Here is a 19,652-nt window from a genome sequence, read left to right on the forward strand (position 1 = left end):
TAGTATCGAAAGAAAGACTGGCGTCTATGACGACGACTAATTCATGACTAAGACATTTTCGTTTGTGAATGGAACGTAGTATTTATCAGAATGAAATCCTAATATAAAAACAGATGTTTATATGCTGTAAAACGTTCACCATTTCTTTTCAGAAAATGAAATCAAATGTAGGAGTTAAGGGAGGATTCAGTAACTTATTTCCTACAAGATTTTGTGGAACTAATGCCACGGTATGAATATATTGCGATCATTATGAAAAACATAAAAATAAAAAGGTGATGTATTGTATTTCATCTGGAAAAGATTCAACTGTCAAAGTTGATTTTTTTTCGCTAAAATGTAGAGGACCGAGCTCGATAGCTGCAGTCGCTTAAGTGCGGCCAGTATCCAGTATTCGGGAGATAGTGGATTCGAACCCCACCGTCGGCAGCTCTGAAGATGGTTTTCCGTGATTTCCCACTTTTATACCAGGTAAATGCTGAGGCTGTACCTTAATTAATCAATCAATCAATCAATACTGATCTGCATTTAGGGCAGTCGCCCAGGTGGCATATTCCCTATCTGTTGCTTTCCTAGCCTTTTCCTAAATGATTTCAAAGAAATTGGAAATTTATTGAACGTCTCCCTTGGTAAGTTATTCCAATCCCTAACTCCCCTTCCTATAAATGAATATTTGCCCCAGTTTGTCCTCTTGAATTCCAACTTTATCTTCATATTGTGATCTTTCCTACTTTTATAAACGCCATTCAAACTTATTCGTCTACTAATGTCATTCCACGCCATCTCTCCGCTGACAGCTCGGAACATACCACTTAGTCCAGCAGCTCTTCTTCTTCTTTCTCTCAATTCTTCCCAACCCAAACATTGCAACATTTTTGTAACGCTACTCTTTTGTCGGAAATCGCCCAGAACAAATCGAGCTGATTTTCTTTGGATTTATTCCAGTTCTTGAATCAGGTAATCCTGGTGAGGGTCCCATACACTGGAACCATACTCTAGTTGGGGTCTTACCAGAGACTTATATGCCCTCTCCTTTACATCCTTACTACAACCCCTAAATACCCTCATAACCAAGTGCAGAGATCTGTACCCTTTATTTACAATTCCATTTATGTGATTACCCCAATGAAGATCTTTCCTTATATTAACACTTAGAAACTTACAATGATCCCCAAAAGGAACTTTCACCCCATCAACGAAGTAATTAAAACTGAGAGGACTTTTCCTATTTGTGAAACTCACAACCTGACTTTTAACCCCGTTTATCAACATACCATTGCCTGCTGTCCATCTCACAACATTTTCGAGGTCACGTTGCAGTTGCTCACAATCCCGCAACCCATTCACCACACTATAGAGAATAACATCATCCGCGAAAAGCCTTACCTCCGATTCCACTCCTTTACTCATATCATTTATATATATAAAAATACATAAAGGTCCAATAATACTGCTTTGAGGAATTCCCCTCTTAATTATTACAGGGTCAGATAAAGCTTCACCTACTCTAATTCTCTGAGATTTATTTTCTAGAAATATAGCAACCCATTCAGTCACTCTTTTGTCTAGTCCAATTGCACTCATTTTTGCCAGTAGTCTCCCATGATCCACCCTATCAAATGCTTTAGACAGGTCAATCGCGATACAGTCCATTTGACCTCCAGAATCCAAGATATCTGCTATATCTTGCTGGAATCCTACAAGTTGAGCTTCAGTGGAATAACCTTTCCTAAAACCGAATTGCCTTCTATCGAACCAGTTCTTAATTTCACAAACATGTCTAATATAATCAGAAAGAATGCCTTCCCAAAGCTTACATACAATGCATGTCAAACTTACTGGCCTGTAATTTTCAGCTTTATGTCTATCACCCTTTCCTTTATACACAGGGGCTACTATAGCAACTCTCCATTCATCTGGTATAGCTCCTCCGACCAAACAATAATCAAATAAGTAGTTCAGATATGGTACTATTTCCCAACCCATTGTCTTTAGTATATCCCCAGAAATCTGATTAAGGTCACGGCCGCTTCTTTCCCAGTCCTAGACCTTTCCTGTCCCATCGTCGCTATAAGATCTATCTGTGTCGGTGCAACGTAAAGCAACTTGTAAAAAAAAAAAAAAGTATAGAAAGGAATAATGATTTTATTCATGAAGTATATTTTGGGCTTATGCCGGGTAATTAATTATAAACACACTCTATGCGTTTCAAAAGGAACCTTGCCTTCTTCATCAGGAGACAACAGAGAAATTAAACGACGCATTAGAGGTTGCGAGGAGAAAGCAACAAGGAACTTAAAATGGTGACCTAAGATGTAAAAGGGACGCCATTTTAGCCCCATGCTAGAGACGAACAAATGGCAACAGTCAAGGAACTTAGAATAGGGCAACAGTAAAGCATCATTCTCTGATGTTTCTGATAATAGGTAGCCATGATTCACTGAGGTTGTAGCCTGTATCGCGGTTGAAATTATCTGGGTGTTTACGTATTTCAACCGCCTCCCTGATAATTCTTGGGCGATATTGCTTTATACGGGCAAGAACATTTACTTCTTGGAACAAGACATCATGACCATGTGTTAAGGCATGATCAACAAGAGCTGATTTATCACGTTGGTTGAGTCTGATACATCTGGTATGGTATGTTCTTTGATGCGAGTACATCCTATTCTCGAAGTCTATCCAATATAAACCTTGCCACAAGGTAGATACAAGGTTGTTGCAATTTAGGCAAACTATCATTAGTTGGTCGCAGGGGTTGCCTAATCTTAGTGGATGTTCCAAAAAATAGTTCGTACATGGTACCTACGTAAGATTTTAGCAATACGATCTGTCATGGTATGTATGTAAGGCAGGTAAGCAGTTCATTTTATATCTTTTTCCTTAACAGACGTCCGATTACGCGTCAATTTCAGAACCGTTGAGATCAAAGCTCTGCTGTAACCGTTGCTCTCAAAGGTGGTTCTCAAGGTGTTAATTTCCAGGAGATAGTGGGTTCGAATTCCACTGTCGGCAGCCCTGAAAATGGTTTACCGTGGTTTCCCATTTCCACACCAGGCACATACTGGGGCTGTACCTTAATTAAGGCCACGGCCGCTTCCTTCTAACTCCTAGACCCTTCCTATCCCATCGTCGTCATAAGACCTATCTGTGTCGGTGCTACGTAAGGCCTTTAGCAAAAAAAAAAAAAAAAAAAAAAAGAACACGAATGGAAAGATACTGAATCGAATTGGTGAGAGAAGAACTATTTGGAAAAATGTACATGAAGGAGAGATAGAATGATAGGAAACATCTTAAGATACCCCGGACTTGTTCAGTTGGTTTTCGAGGGAAGTGTGTGTGTGGGGGGGGGGGGGGTAAGAATGGTACGGTGGTGGTGGTGGTGATTATTGTTTTAAGAGGAAGTACAACTAGGCAACCATCCTCTATATAACACTAATCAGAGGGAAAAAAGGAAGGGGTCCGACACTTCGAAAAATGAAGGTATCGGCCAAAGGAAGACAAGGGCCGCGAAGGGCATGAAAATGAAAGACTCCCTAGCCCTCGCAAACCTAATAGAGTCGGGGTCGGAAAAGAACAAGAGTTGACCAAGGGAGGTCGGATAGGATAGAAGAAAGTGAGGAGCCTGGCACAAATAAGTGGAAGCAATGTCAGGACTCAGCTAAGGGCCCAGTGGTCGCCAACCCACGCTCCAAAGTACAGAGCCCCTGAGGCCCCTTTTAGTCGCCTCTTACGACAAGCAGATTAGAGTAGATGTATTAACTACGCAGAAATTGTTAGCACAGAATAGAGCTGCAGTGCTGCATAAAACCAGTATATGGACTAATGACCCAAACAACAACAACAACTACAACAATAACAACAACGTATATCTTTTCCGGCGAGAAGTATTATCGAGGTCATCCATGATCAAATAATCAATATATTTTATACATAACCTAGCATAAAGCGGTTCTTAATTTCCAACAGATCGCTTATATAACCTATTTTAGAAAGGAAATCATGATGTCACCAGAAGATAAGTCGGCAATTGCATCCACATAAGGTTGTAAAGATCTTCTCACCATCTCTGCCTAACAGAATAGATTCTCGTGGATTAGTTTCTCACTGACATGCCGTAGTTGACGTTTTAGTTGTAGATATCACCTCAATCTGTCACGAGGTGGATCATAACCTTATACCATCTCTGACAGATTAGCCCAAATCGCGAGAAAAATATTTCACTAAGCCCACTCTTACGATAATTAATTTGTTATCACATCTGACATTCTGATACTTACACATGATACATCTAAAGCCCTTGAATATGAGAGAAGCTCTTGTTGTATTGCCCTTCATAAGTAACACTTATTTGTTTTGATGAGAATTACCAATTATCATGGAAGACATTACTGTACCTTAAAACAAGTAGCGATCGTCTGTTGTTTCTGACAAGTTTCTGACTGGCAGCTCCCCTGCTTGCTACTAGCCGTACTACACTGAAGCTGTCGTTTAGCAGTTGTTTATGTAATATCGATCTCTCAACTCGGTGACGTCAGCAAATACAGTAGAGACAATACACGACACTGAGCGAGATATCGAGGGACAGCTACTGGAGCTCACTCTAGCGGATAGACCTGAACGGTACTGATTCTGTCATAAGAGCACGTGTATTTTTGTGTGAAGTTTTTGGTGTTATTTATGCGTTTTCAGTGAGTTGACATAATTAAATAGTAGCGTGTGTCATTCCTTGATATCTCCTCTCAACATGAGGGGAAAGGTATGTGCTGTGTTTGGCTGCAGTAATTACGAAGTAGAGAAAAATGCGCAGTCGTTCTTCAGGTTCCCTCGTGACAAGAACATGTAAGTAATATTGTGTTTGCATATATATTCTTCCAGTGACAGAGATTTTTATAGTACTTCATAATCTTCTGACCTGCTCGACCCATGTTTTAACGGGCTTAAAATATAATATGCATATTTTATTGTATAGTGCAGCAGTTAACCTTCAATACCGATGTGTTGTTGTAGGTGTGATCTGTGGGTTTTGAAATGTCACAGAAGCGATTTGGATAAAGTGTACAAGAAAGAAGGGACGTTACGCTTGTATAAGAATTATAAGATCTGTTCAGATCATTTCCAGGCCAGCGACTTTAAAACTCCTCGACTATACAGCCAAGGGTATGTTACATTTTTACTCTAATTGTACGTAAATATTCCTCAAAGCATCACTATCGACAACATTTTCAAACTTTTCTTTCTTTTATCCCTCTTCTCAGATTAAAGCCGGGATTTTATAGATTTTCTTTCTGTTAGTAGGCTTCATGTTAAGAGGAAAATTGTCCAGCTATTAAATGTTAATTCATTGCATCATATGTGTAAGGAATGTGCCGATATTTTTATTGACAAATGTCTTAATGTGATGATACATTGTTTTTAAGTGAGGAAAAAAGACAAATCCAACCGTAAGATTTCAGGCAGGTATGCCAAAGCTAAAAAAGTAATGCATAAATGAAGGATCAAGCCATTTCACAGCAGTCCATTTCACACCTTGTTTATATGTCTAATTTCAGTCTTTGAATAATAACCTTTTAAATAATTCTTCATTAATTTATCCATAATTGCTTTAGCAACTTCGAAGTTAATATCTCAATACCACTGTCTTTCTAGACGTAATTTATTTATCCATTTTCGTATATACATTTCCATTGATATTTGAATTTAGCGCGATTTGTTCAGGTCAAGTCACTAGGAGCGCCACCGTCGAATTGTCTCCCATTTTAGCAAGGCGAAATCCGTAAGTGTCGTGTATTGTCTCTACTGTATTTGACGTCAGTTGAGTAAATACAGAACTTTTTTTCTTCTGAATCAACTTTATTCTTTTCTCAATCTGTACAACATAAACCTTTATGTGAAAGGCAATCTGAGAAGTCGAGAGGTTCAGTAATCACAGTCCACGTACATGCCAGTAGCCTGCCTGATAATATGTATTTGTGCGAATATGACATCATTGTAGTTCGTTGCTGCGGTGTAGTGGTTAGTGTGATAAGTTGCCACCTCCGGGTTCGGTACGAGGACCGGAACGGGGTCCACTCAGCCCTGGGAGATCAACTGAGTAGAGGGGGTTTAAATTCCCACCTCAGCCATCCTCGATGTGGTTTTCCGTGGTTTCCCAATTCTCCTCCGGGCAAATGCCGGGATGGTGCCTAACTTAAGGCTACTCCCACTGTCTTCCCTCTTCCTTTTGTATCTCTTCCAATATTCCCATCCCCACCACGAGGCCCCTGTTCAGCATAACCGATGAGACCGGCTGCACGAGGTACTGGTCCTGCACTTCAGTTGTATCCCCGACCCAAATTCTCACGCTCCAGGACACTGCCCTTGAGGAGGTAGCAGTGGGATCCCTCATTAAATCAGAGGGAAAAACCAACCGAAATTTTAAAAGATCGAACCGATCGGCCTCCTAATCATTTCAGACAGAACAATAATCATGACAATGAATTTAATAGCTTTTCTGTTTTATTGCTATTTTTCTACCAAGCAGATTCGTAATTGGTTGCGAGCATGAGGGTTTTCCGTTGAATTTCCTGTCCTCTACTTTATTTTGCACCTATTGGTAAGATTCCAGGATGTGCTTCACATGAGTGAAAAACCCCTAGAAAAATTCAGACTAACGATAAATGGATTTGAACCTCCACCATATCGTGGACCACACGTAAATGCTCAACTATAGGCTATAATAATTTTACGTCCCACTAACTACTTTCAGGGTTTTCGTGAGATGCCGGTATTTTGTCCCAGTGGTTGCAATTAGGAAGGGCGACGGGAGGCAGTTGTCCCCCACTTTGTGGAGAAAACATTACGTTTCTATTCCATTTCTGCCACCTGAAACCCGAAATTTTGGTGCTTTTTAATGTATAATTCCTGTTGTTTTATCAGCTAATTCTTTCCTTCAATTTCTTGAATTATCAAGAAAAATACTTAGCGGAACTACGCGCAAAATGTCGTTCGTTGCGACCAACCGGTTCGCACAGCGTGTAGCACGTGCTGTGAGGAAGAGTACCCGAGGTATATTTTTACCAAGGTCATGGGACACTGAGGTATGTTTCATCCGCTTGCCGCGCGCATTCTTCAGTTTGGCAGTCTTTTTTTACTCAGTCAATGCGTCTGCACCAAACGAGCTTACCAACGAGCTCGTTGGTCTGTACAGTTCTATCTAGTGTCTTTACGTTGTTAACAATTGCGGCAATAAGGATCCCGCAGACCCCGCGGGGCGGGGAGCCCATGGCTTGTGGGGGGTCCATGACTGTTTCTTAATTCAGTAGCTGAAGAGTGATTTTAGATATTGATAAAGCTACAGCACACAACACAGTATTATTTGTATTACAGAGGGTTATTCCAAGCTTAGGCCGTCGTAGTCCAGAGCTTCTTTCATTAATAGGAGTACGGTAGTTATTTCTGAAAGAATGTGGGTTTTCCAACCTGTTCTAATAATAACCATCCCTTGTTGCCACTCACAACAATCTACAGGGCTTTTGAAGCAATTAGCCAGTTCTGAGAACCCAGTAGTCAGCGAAGATGCGATAGCAAAGACATCCCCCTTATCTAAACTCTAAATACTGAAGTCCGAATGTAGTTATAAGGGCTTAAGTAAACCTCTGCGTTGACTCACATTAGCGCTCGTAGTGGTAGAAAAAGGCAAACTGCTAATCTAATCGACTGGATAACGATAATGAAGATAATGATTGTAATTTTTAGGACTTGATAAAGAATATGTTCTCATACTTTATTAAATTTCATTTACCTAAATTTCGTAGCGCATATCCCTAGGATGTTTTCAACATAAAGTTGCTTGCCTGATGGGCTAGAACTGTGGATTTTTGGGACAAGGGGCTGTTTGGAAATGGACGCCTCACTTGCTAAAAAAAAAAAATTAAAAAAATTTAAAAAAAGAAAGAAATTTCACACCATCTCTTACAGCATTCTAAATGTGTACGCAAATGTTTGGTCTATATAAGTCTCTCAAATAATGCTTAGACTTTAAACAAAGGCAAGGAAGCTTGTAGTTTTATATGTTTGTTGATTGATATCATGGTCATAGTCACTGGACCTTCAGTTTCAGCTGTAATTCGAACCACAAGGAGGTTTCATTTCAAAAATCTCAGATGTAACGACTAGAATTCGAATCGCAGCCGTCTTAGTGAAAGGTTAAATTTCACACTAATTGGTGATGTCAACATTGTTCTCATTAGGAAGAAAAGTACGAGCAAATATTAAGTTCTAATAGATTGTTAATAACAGCTATAACAAGAACTCTATTGAATTCTCGTGACACTTCTCGTAAGAGTGTATTTCACTGAAGTCTTTGCACAACATTATCCCGAAGTCAAGTGGAATGCGCACTATTTTACCTTCTTCTTTTTCATTCAGTGAGATGTCGCTTACAGATTGACGTCAAGTCGGTGGATTGGAAGATCTACTGACCTTCACAGCTTCGAGGTGCGACCAGTAGCGTTGTTTATGGACGATCGTCACCAAGAAACAAATAAATAAATAAAAAACCCAGGATAGCTACGTCCGAGAGTTTGAACAACTTCAGATTTGAGAACACCATCAGAGGTATGTATTGCTTATCAACATCATCATTATTTTTCCTCAAGTAAATAAGAATCATTGTGTACCGCAGTGCAGTCGAGACAGGCAAGTGTTGAGCTTAGCAATCCTCAGGAGCTAGGATACGGTTCTCCTAGCTTAGTCTAGCAGTCAGGGTCTTCACTTTCAGTTTTCCTATCTGACATTCGTTGTTGAACTCTTGTTCTCTTTCGACCTCGGCAGTATGAATTATGTGAGGTTTATTTATTTATTTACTTATTTATCTGTTTACTGTATTGTTATTATTATTAGTATTATTATTCCTTTTCTGGCAGGATGTAGTGTTTACAGTGCACTATGTCTTCTGGTATGGGCTAGAATAAATTTGTTACTTTCATTGACCTGTCTCAGTCTCATCCTTGGCTTTGACAATATGAAAGTGACCGAAGTATGAGCAGTTCTAGTAATGCCATTCCTTATGCAGCCAATCCCTGTTACGAATGGATGAAAATATTGCTCATAGGGTCAGTTGGTGCATGCATTTCAGTGGCCTTGGCAGACAGATATGTAATAGCAACTTCTGGCTCAGTGAGGAAAGCAACGGGAAACTACCTCACTCCTCATTTCCCTAGTATGCCTCTTCAGTGACACCTAGGCTATTTATGACAGCTGTTGGTGGGGCTGTAGAGGATCAAACCGGCCTTTGGACTGAATACCCAACATACATTATTATTATTATTATTATTATTATTATTATTATTATTATTATTATTATTATTGTGCTTTTACGGCCACAATGGGCCACTGTAGTCAATTTCTGTCCGGTCTTCTATGATGTTTTATGGGTTTTCTTTTCTGTTCTTTCAGTATTTCTTCATTCTATCTGATGTTTATTGTCGTTCTTCTTCTGAAAATACCTAGTTGTTTCTCCTTGATCACATTTTGGTAGGAAACTAATTTTAGTATTCTTCAATTTATTTACTTTGTTTGATTTATTCTTTAAATCCTCCAGTGTTATGTCTTATTCTTTCATGTCTCCTGTTATTTCTTTTATCCAGACAGCTGTGAGCTTGCATCCGGGAGATAGTAGGTTCGAATACCACTATCGGCAGCCCTGAAGATGGTTTTCCGTAGTTTCCAGTTTTCACACCAGGCAAATGCTGGGACTGTACCTTAATTAAGGCCACGGCCGCTTCCTTCCAACTCCTAGGCCTTTCCTATCCCATCGTCGCCATAAGACCTATCTGTGTCGGCGCGACGTAAAGCCCCTAGCAAAAGAAAAAATATCCAGACAGGTTGCTGTTTTTGTTTCCTAAGCTTTTCCAAAATTCTGCGTATTAACCTGTCTTGAGGTGTTCTCAGCAGATGACCAAAGATTGATATTCCCTTCTTTCTTATGAAATCCGTTATAGGTTCTATTTCCTGATATACTGCTGCATTTGGGATGATACGCCATTCTCCTTCTTTTTGGTACTTCTTATTAATGCATGTTCTTACTATTCTTCTTTCTTTCTTTCTTTCTTTCTTTCTTTCTTAATCTGTTTACCCTCCAGGGTTGGTTTTTCCCTCGGACTCAGCGAGGGATCCCACCTCTACCGCCTCAAGGCCAGTGTCCTGGAGCGTGAGACTTTGGGTCGGGGATACAACTGGGGAGGATGACCAGTACCTCGCCCAGGCAGCCTCACCTGTTATGCTGAGCAGGGGCCTTATCGGTGGATGGGAAAATTGGAAGGGATAGACAAGGAAGAGGGAAGGAAGCGGCCATGTCCTTAAGTTAGGTACCATCCCGGCACTTGCCTGGAGGAGAAGTGGGAAACCACAGAAAACCATTTCGAGGATGGCTGAGGTGGGAATCGAACCCCTCTACTCAGTTGACCTCCCGAGGCTGAGTGGACCCTGTTCCAGTCCTCGTACCACTTTTCAAATTTTATGGCAGAACTGGGAATCGAACCCGGGCCTCCGGGTGTGACAGCTAATCACGCTAACCACTACACCTACTTTCTATTTTAAAAAAATTGTGTCTATGTTATTCTTTTGCTTTAGTTTAAATAATGTTTCACTTTCATAAGTTATTTCAGGTTGGACTAGTGTTATAATGTTTCAATTTTGTATTTATTGACAAGCATTTCTTGTTGTATGTATTTCTGGTTACTTGTTGGGCACTGGATAATTTATTCGTTTTCTCTGTCCAAGAATTTTTTTCATTTAAATTGTATGTTATAGTTTCTCCAAGGTATTGAAATTGTTTTACAATTTCTATTTCTTTCCCACATATCAGACGCTGCTTATTGAAAGGGGATATATTGCCATTATTTTAGTTTTTTCGAACGAAACTGTTAATCCTATTTTTCCAGCAATAGTTGGGAGATTTGTGATTTGATTCCGAACTTTATTAAGGTTATTAGCTAGTAGTGCCAGATCATTTATTTATTTATTTATTTATTTATTTATTTATTTATTTATTTATTTATTTATTTAGTTAGTTAGTTAGTTAGTTAGTTAGTTAGTTAGTTATAATATCTTACTTTAACTGGCACAGTTAAGGCTATAAAACCCACTTAGCCTTCTTTGAACCACACACACAAACACTCATACACATACAGATGATATTATATATCTACATACCTATAAGCAGGTATTTACATATCTAGTAAATAACCAATGGAAATAAGCTTAGATTCGACCTATTGTGCCCTATAATGCCTTCGTCAACGTCAATCCAATGCCGAAATCTGACCAAGTACATTATAGTTACCAATACACTCACCAGCACATAGCACATAGCTCCGGCGTAACAGCAATCTTCAGGGTAAGAAAAGGGTCAACGTAATAAATAAATTAAACGATGAGGAATAAAAATGAGCAGGTCATGAACAAATCTAACCAAATAAACAACCGTTGAGCTGCATCTTCGATTTTAACAAACTGGTTTATTACAATAAACTAAAATTTCTAATAATGAACAAGTATCCAATGAAATTTACATAACTGGCATCGTTGTCATAAACAAATCAAAATAAATTTCTTGACATAACCGGGTATCTTGATTGAAGTTATAGACCATGTGGAGGAGATGTCTTGCATCATGGAAACATCCAACACTGCAACAGGCCGCATAATGTTTACGTCAAATAAAATGAATTGAATTATAAATCTGCTCGTAGGCAACTCAAATCTATTAAGAACATAATCTATTTCTAACGTGAATCTATGCCTCAGTGCTCATAATTACCCTACAAGTTCCAAACAAGCATACAATATACGCTCTACTGTCTGGGAATCGATCGCGAGACTTCCCAAGTACAACAACCATATGACATCAAATAAAATGAGAAGAACCTATTTACATCATGCAGATACATATGAATAGTTATGTGCCTCTTTGAATGACAGCGACAATCGTGTATAAAATTTTGTCTACCGAACCCTAATATAAAAAGGTCACTGCTCTCCCGTCTTCTTGACAGACAAACGCACTGTTTCTACCTTCAAACTTTGGTGTCCTGACGTCAGAAATTACCCACATTGGCCCTTCAACACCTCGGCTTTTTGTATAAACTGAGCAGTCAGGCCTCTTTGTCGTAAACATCTCCCTCAGCTGACAACAAGTAAACAGAGACAAGGGGGCGACTCTCCCCTCTTTCCGGCCCGGGAATCTACCATACGTATTGCCCTCATTATAATATAATTACTACAGGCCATTTTATTCCTTAGAGTTCAAATTCAACCCTCTAGCGCAGATAAAACTCAAATACAACAGGCCCGTTCATTATTTATCCTTGGTGCTCTCAGCTGCACATTCATATACATACCCTGGCCTTCTTATCGGCACTCACATTTACAAATTACTACATAACCATTATTTCTCATGCTATTTAGGGTCTCAACTCAATACTCTGGGCATAATAACATTATTCCTCATTTCTTATGGGCTTCCTACGACATGACTTGCTCAGCTTAATACGCCAATCCGAGTGCATTCAAGAGATATAGAAGAGCTTAGGCTTTCTTCATTTGACAAATAACATTACAGGCTACCCTGCTCATGCACTGTGCTAGTTCCAAAACTGCCTGTCTTGGTTATACTCATATAAGACCGCATAGGTCCCGGTGAAATGAAAATGCACGAACTAAAGTTCCCTACCTTGAAAATAATATTTCTGCAATAATGACACGAAACGAATGAGAATAACAACATGCAAATATTAACTAAGCTTGAGTCCTGGGCATACATTCTATTTACTCGGCCATTCATATCCCAACCTATTTACATATTGGCGGAAGGCCAAATTTATCTACAATTAACCTAACCATTATCATACTGCTGCATGCTTAAACAATGGAATTATCTGACCTTTTTCTGATGATATAACTGAACAGTCCCCCTGTGGACATTGCGAATTTACGCCATCATGTTGACGTTAGAAGCTGGTGACAACACTCGTGGTTCGATGACTGGTGACATCCTGGTCGGCTGTGATGTTCTCTGCAACTCGTTCAAATGACTTGATTATCGCCTCCTCGATGTCGTGATGATTGGACGTCGCTGATGGTCCACGTTCGCACCTCGATGCCGTGAAGAATGCTCGGCAGCTTCGGTTCCAATTACCGCTTCACCGTGATGGATGAGCAGTGTCCAGTCCGCACGTGATGCAGGAGAAACTGTAAGGAAAATCAGATTACAATGTGTCCTCAATTCGATGCCTATATCTCCCCTCTAACCTTTTATTTTAATCCCGTAATATCAGGTCACATTCTGAGCGTTATACATGTAAGACAGTTACTCAATTCTCAACTGCAATTTATTTTACTCTTGACCGCTCTTTTCTACTGACCTAATTGAATTAATATCAATCTTCTGAGCCTACACTAGTATGTGCCGTTCGTTTAGGACAATATTAGCCTCAGATTATGCTATGTAACTATGCGTGACACCATTACTAGCAGCGGAATATTCTCACAGGAAAACAGGTCAACACTTGATGTACAAAGTTCTGATCTCTATTACAAATGGTTGTTATTTACACGTCCCGAGTATAAGGTGAACTCTGACTGCGTTGCTTGTAGATAAAAGTGGTCTTCTCTTCGCTGAGTAGCGGCGTGACAGACACCCACGTGACAGCGATACACACAGTGAAATGACTCACGCGTCCGCGGCAGTCGTATATATTAGCGATCTCACACCCACGCCACCAAGCTCTACGTGTGTGGGCTTTATGCGCGCGCCTGCGGAGTGGAAAATTTCTCCCGCGGTATGCATATTAATTACACATACCTTTATTGTGATTACAACTAGTGCCATGCAGCATATCAAAATATCCTGATTGCAGTTCTTGCATCCAATCCTCTGCATTCCTCTTGTAGTCGAAGATATTGAATAAATTATTTTCCCTCCAACATAAACTTCCCCGCGATTTCTCACGGAGCTGCGTACATCCCAAGCTGCAAGTGAAGAGGTTCGCTGGGGTAATAAATTTGAATGAGCATCTAGAAACTCCAGCTCGCTTCTGACGCTAAGTTCTTCTCGAAAAGCGTGCAACATCAGATACTATTACACAATAAGATGCCACCCAAGGCCCTTTCTTTGTGGTCTCATGCAATTCCCATAATTATTATTATATCAACATTCTTTGACCATGAACCATGACCATGACCATGAACTATCATAACCTGTTTGTCCAACCCTTGCCCCCGTTTTAGTATTAACTTAGTAATTTATTTAAATTTATTCTCAATTCAATTAATTTTTGTAGTTTTAACTATTTTAAGTATCTCATTATTTTATTTAAGATTTTGATTAGTATGTGGTTAAGTGGAAGAGAGGGCCTCGAGCCCTAACTTCGCCACTGTAAAAAGGCATTAATAAATACATTTCTCTACTGGGTCGGCTATGAGATGAGATGAATCTGTCGTGGCGGATTTTTATGACCGGATGTCCTTCCTGACGTCAACCACATCAATGAGATGATATGAGTGACGTGATATATGATAGTAGGAACGGAGAGGGTGAAACCCGGTGCCGGCACATAACCTACTTCTGTCGGATAGTACCAAGGGGTCTGCTCAAGGCTTAACGTCCCATCCGACGGACGAATCACCATTAACAACGTCATATGCCATCAATACATATGAACACTGCAGAGAGGTTTGGAATTTAATTCAGGCTTTAGGCACGCAATCTAGTGATTAGAAATTGTGATGGTGAATTTTTTTTCGACCAACGGGACGCTGTTAGACCGTTTAGACTTCAACGCCTTAACGGTCTTGGCCACCAGATAGGCTAATTCAACCAATCATAACAATAGTAATAATAATATTGATAGTAATAATAATGACAAGCAATTAAATAATTCAAATTTACATTTATAGAATGTTGAGGTATAGCTAGGGTAGTGTTATTCTGAGAACGAGTTTTAAAGTTATGAAAGGAGGATAGTTTAGTAAATCTCGTCCTCGAGTATGGAAGAGATCGTGTCCTTAAAATTTTGTTAAGACTGAGCCATGAATTTTGAAAAACGAGCGGTGATATATGCACATCAGGCTTCAGGTGTAACATAAGTCTGATACAAGCATTATGTATTTTCTGCAATATGTTAGCAAGATACGTGTAGTACGCGAACCTTTTCTTGATCCCTGAGCTCCATAGTACTGAATGGGAACTTGGGATCAAGAAAAGGTTCGCGTACTACTTATTGCGTTGTACACCACGTCACAATAGTCTAACAAAGGCGTAACTAAGGAGAGTATGAGCTTTGTTTTTATTTTTCCAGGTAAAAATATCCTCATCCTATTCGAAGGATGTAAACAGTTGTACACTATTTCACAAACAGTTAACACCTGTTCATTCCGTGATAGGTTTTCATCAGTAAGGATACTCCAATATTTTAACGTCCAGGTAATTCTTTTCTGTCAATAGTGTTATCCTATGACGCCTATGACTTTAAAGGATTTATTTTTAATCATTTCTTTCCTATCCATTCACTAAGGAACATGAGTTCGGAGTTTAGTACCGGGTATAACAAATCTTTTTTTCGTATGACACTAAATTAGCTTTTCATCTGCATAAATATGGTGTCGAGACCTACCTAGAGCAGATGAAATATCATTCATATAAAGACTAGACAATAAAGGCCACAAGATCGAATTCTGGAGTACGCCTGCCGTAAACCTACTCCAGGAGGACGACTTACCAGCTACAACTTACTGTCCTCTGATACTTTTCAGGTAAATAAGAATTAATCCAATGTAGAGTGTGCTCAGAAAAAAATTAGGCTACGAAGCTTGGCTACAAGTACATCTTGGTCAACACAATCAAATAATCCTTTTTTTATTTTAACATTTTGTAGACAATATTTTTATTTTTTATTTAAATCAAGAACCCAACCAGCTACAAACTCGCACTGAAGGACAGTATATATTAAATTCACAATTACATCACAGTATTAATTCTAAGAATGAAATACAATGGATAATAATGATGACAGCCGACTATACAATTGCTAGTAGTACCGTAATACCATTTCAACACGAGTTCATAATTTATCGGTAAAACGGGTATCCAGATAAACAGATTATGTTATTCGGTACAAAATAATAAATAAGTTACAAGATTGTGAGCAACTGCAAAATGATCTCGGTAATGTTGTGAGATGGACAGTAGGCAATGATATGACGATAAACGGGGTTTAAAGTCAGGTTGTAAGTTTCAGAAACAGGAAAAGTCCTCTCAGTTTTAATTACTGCGTTGATGGGGTGAAAGTTCCTTGTGGGAATCTTTGTAAGTACCTAGGTGTTAATGTAAAGGCGCGTTTAGACGGTGCCTTTTTTCGTGAAAGGCCACTGCATGCTGTAGCCTATTGCAAGCCGCAAGGTGCAAGAGCCGCAAGAAACATGTCTCTTGCCTCTTCGTGTTCACACGAACAGAAACGAGGCGCATGCAGTATTCGAAAATGGCTTCTGAACAGTTTAAATGTGCTAGTGCCGCTGCTGTCTTACTGCTCTGATAATTAACGCTAATAAACGCAAACATAATCGAAAGAGATGGGTGTCAAAGACTTCCTGTGCGGTCGGAGGACGAGATTAACTATTATTCAAGACGTCAGTATTGATAATGATAACTATTTGTTTTGTAATTTTACTCGGATATCTCCACATGACTTCGAGATCATCTTGCAGTTGATTGGACCATTCATAAATAAGGAAAACACTAATATGTGAGAAGTCATTTCACTGTGCACGCGGTTATCTGTGACTACATTTTCTAGCACACAGTATTTACAAGTTGGCACTGCCTATTTACAGAGTTCAAACTTCAAAAATAAATCATGAAATCAAATGTTTGTAAGATTTACAACGCTCCCTCTTCAGTCGTTTGCGTAATCACTGTCTGATGAGTCAGATGAACTGTTGTTTAAATTTATTATAAGGGAATCAATAATAGGGACACTAGGGACGTCTTCCGTGAGCGCATTCTTCTCCCAATAATGTTTCTCAATTTTATTGGGGTGTCCAATGCATTTTTTTGCATAGCTCCGGATTAACGGACCTCAAGACCTCAAGGCTTCTTGGCATAGATCCCGCATCACCTCCACTGACCTTCCTTTTTCTGCCTGGTTAAACATATTCACTTTAGCTCTTTTATGTTTTGCATATGCTTATATAGACTTTATGGGGTTTAGCTCACAACGAGAGGCAGCCAGATGAGTTCAACGTCAGGACGAACATGCTTGATGATCTACTCCAGTAACCGGAAGTGCGGCTTGCCGTGAACAATGAGCTCCGCTTTAAACAATTTTTACTTTACTCTTTGTAAGACTGCGTAGCTGAACGGTGAGCTTATTGGTTTTCGGATACAACGGCCCCTGGTTTGATTACTGGACAGGTCATTGAAATTCATCTTCTTTGGGGCCAGGTGATAAGGCTTATTCGAAGTGTACCCTCTCTTCAAGGTATCAATAGTAATGGCGGGATGTGTTCAACGTTTGAAACGTACTGTGTTAAAAGTTCTGCGTTTATTCATCTACCATGGCATTCCCTTATTCCAATTTTTCACCCCACAACACAACACATTCATTACGAAGTAGCTCTACATGACTCAAAGCTGAACAGAACAGTGACAGAGTTCAGTTAGCGTGGCAAATAGGAACTGGGCAACATCGCTCGGCCGATACGCTGCTTTCTTCTCTCAAAAACACACAATCTATATACCGTATATAAAAGAAAATGTCCTGACTGACTGACAGATTCAGAATCGCCGAGCCAAAACTACTGGACATAACGAAATGAAATTTTGAGGACACATTTATATTACAATGGAGGTGCTCGCTAAGGAAGGATTTTAGGATATTCCGTCGCTAACGGGGTGAAAAGGGGGGTAAATTTTTAAAATGAGTGTATCTATATTTCAAAACTTTAAAAGTTTACAGATGAAGAAATTGGTATTTAGAATCTCCTTTAAAAATAAAGAAATACGTATTCTTTTGTTTTTGAAAAATCCCACTTTGAGGGATGAAAAAGGGTGAAAAGTGGTTGAATGCTTTTAATGAGGATACTTATATCTCAGCAACTGAAGACATTACAGAACTGCAAATTGGTATTTGGGATCTCCTTTAAAAATAAAGAAACACGTACTTTTTTGTTTTCGGAAAATTCAATTAATGGGGTTAAACAGGAATGACAAATGGGGTGAATTTTTGAAAGACTATATCGAAAGGTGGGTAGCAGCCTTTCGGTAGTTGCAAGGGCGGCAGTCTAGATGATTGACTGATACGGCCTTGTAATAATACTCAACATGGCTTAGCTGTGTTGATACTGCTACACGGCTGAAAGCAACGGGAAATTACAGCCGTAACCACCTCCCGAGGACATGCAGCTCTCTCTGTATGAATGATGTACTGATGATGGCTTCCTCCCGGGTAAAATATTCCGGAGGTAAACTAGTCCCCCATTCGGATATCCGGGTGGGGACTACACGAGAGGGGGCGATCATCAGGAAGATGGATACTGACATTCTGCGAGTCGGAGCGTGGAATGTTAGAAGTTTGAATCGTTGTGGTAGGTTAGAGAATCTGAAAAGGGAGATGGATAGGCTAAAGTTAGATGTAGTTGGTATAAGTGAAGTACGTTGGCAGGAAGAACAGGATTTTTGGTCAGGCGACTACCGAATTATCAACACGAAATCAAACAGGGGTAATGCAGGAGTTGGTTTAATAATGAATAAGAAAATAGGGCAGCGGATAAGCTACTACGACCAGCATAGTGAAAGAATTATTGTCGCCAAGATAGACACCAAACCAATGCCCACCACAATAGTGCAGATCTATATGCCTACTAGTTCAGCGGATGATGAAGAAATTGAAAGAATATATGAGGAGATAGAAGATTTAATACAATATGTCAAAGGTGACGAGAATCTAATTGTGATGGGAGACTGGAACGCAGTGGTAGGCCAAGGAAGAGAAGGTAGCACAGTAGGAGAATTTGGATTGGGACAAAGGAACGAAAGAGGAAGTCGGCTGGTTGAATTCTGCACTGACCATAATTTAGTCCTCGCCAATACTTGGTTCAAACACCACAAACGACGGCTGTATACGTGGACGAGACCTGGAGACACTGGAAGGTATCAAATAGACTTCATTATGATTAGGCAGAGATTCAGAAACCAGGTGTTGGATTGCAAAACTTTCCCAGGAGCAGACGTGGACTCTGACCACAACTTGTTGGTCATGAAATGCCATTTGAAATTGAAGAAATTGAAGAAAGGAAAGAATGCAAAAAGATGGGATCTAGACAAGTTGAAAGAAAAGAGTGTGATGGATTGTTTCAAGGAACATGTTGCACAAGGACTAAATGAAAAGGCCGAAGGAAACACAGTAGAGGAAGAGTGGAGAGTCATGAAAAATGAAGTCAGTAGGGCTGCTGAAGAAATGTTAGGAAGAAAGAAAAGATCAACTAAGAATCAGTGGATAACTCAGGAGATACTAGACCTGATTGATGAACGGCGAAAATACAAGAATGCTAGAAATGAAGAGGGCAGAAAAGAATACAGGCGATTAAGGAATGAAGTGGATAGAAAGTGCAAG

General features: G+C 39.6%; 1 long non-coding RNA gene across 2 annotated transcripts in view; it reads right to left on the reverse strand.

The window, feature by feature from the left end:
- The window catches only part of LOC136874105 (uncharacterized), a 44,749-nt gene extending 40,262 nt beyond the window's left edge, over positions 1 to 4,487 (reverse strand). The window contains exon 1 of one of the 2 annotated variants that reach the window (XR_010860234.2): positions 4,398 to 4,487. This is a non-coding gene — a long non-coding RNA (uncharacterized lncRNA). Of the gene's footprint in view, positions 1 to 4,280 lie in introns of both variants that reach the window. The other variant, XR_010860235.2, reaches the window with a different exon arrangement.
- Positions 4,488 to 19,652: the final 15,165 nt, after the last annotated feature.

This window comes from Anabrus simplex, chromosome 5 (genome assembly GCF_040414725.1).
Source record: "Anabrus simplex isolate iqAnaSimp1 chromosome 5, ASM4041472v1, whole genome shotgun sequence".
In the NCBI taxonomy this organism is placed as follows: domain Eukaryota; kingdom Metazoa; phylum Arthropoda; class Insecta; order Orthoptera; family Tettigoniidae; genus Anabrus; species Anabrus simplex.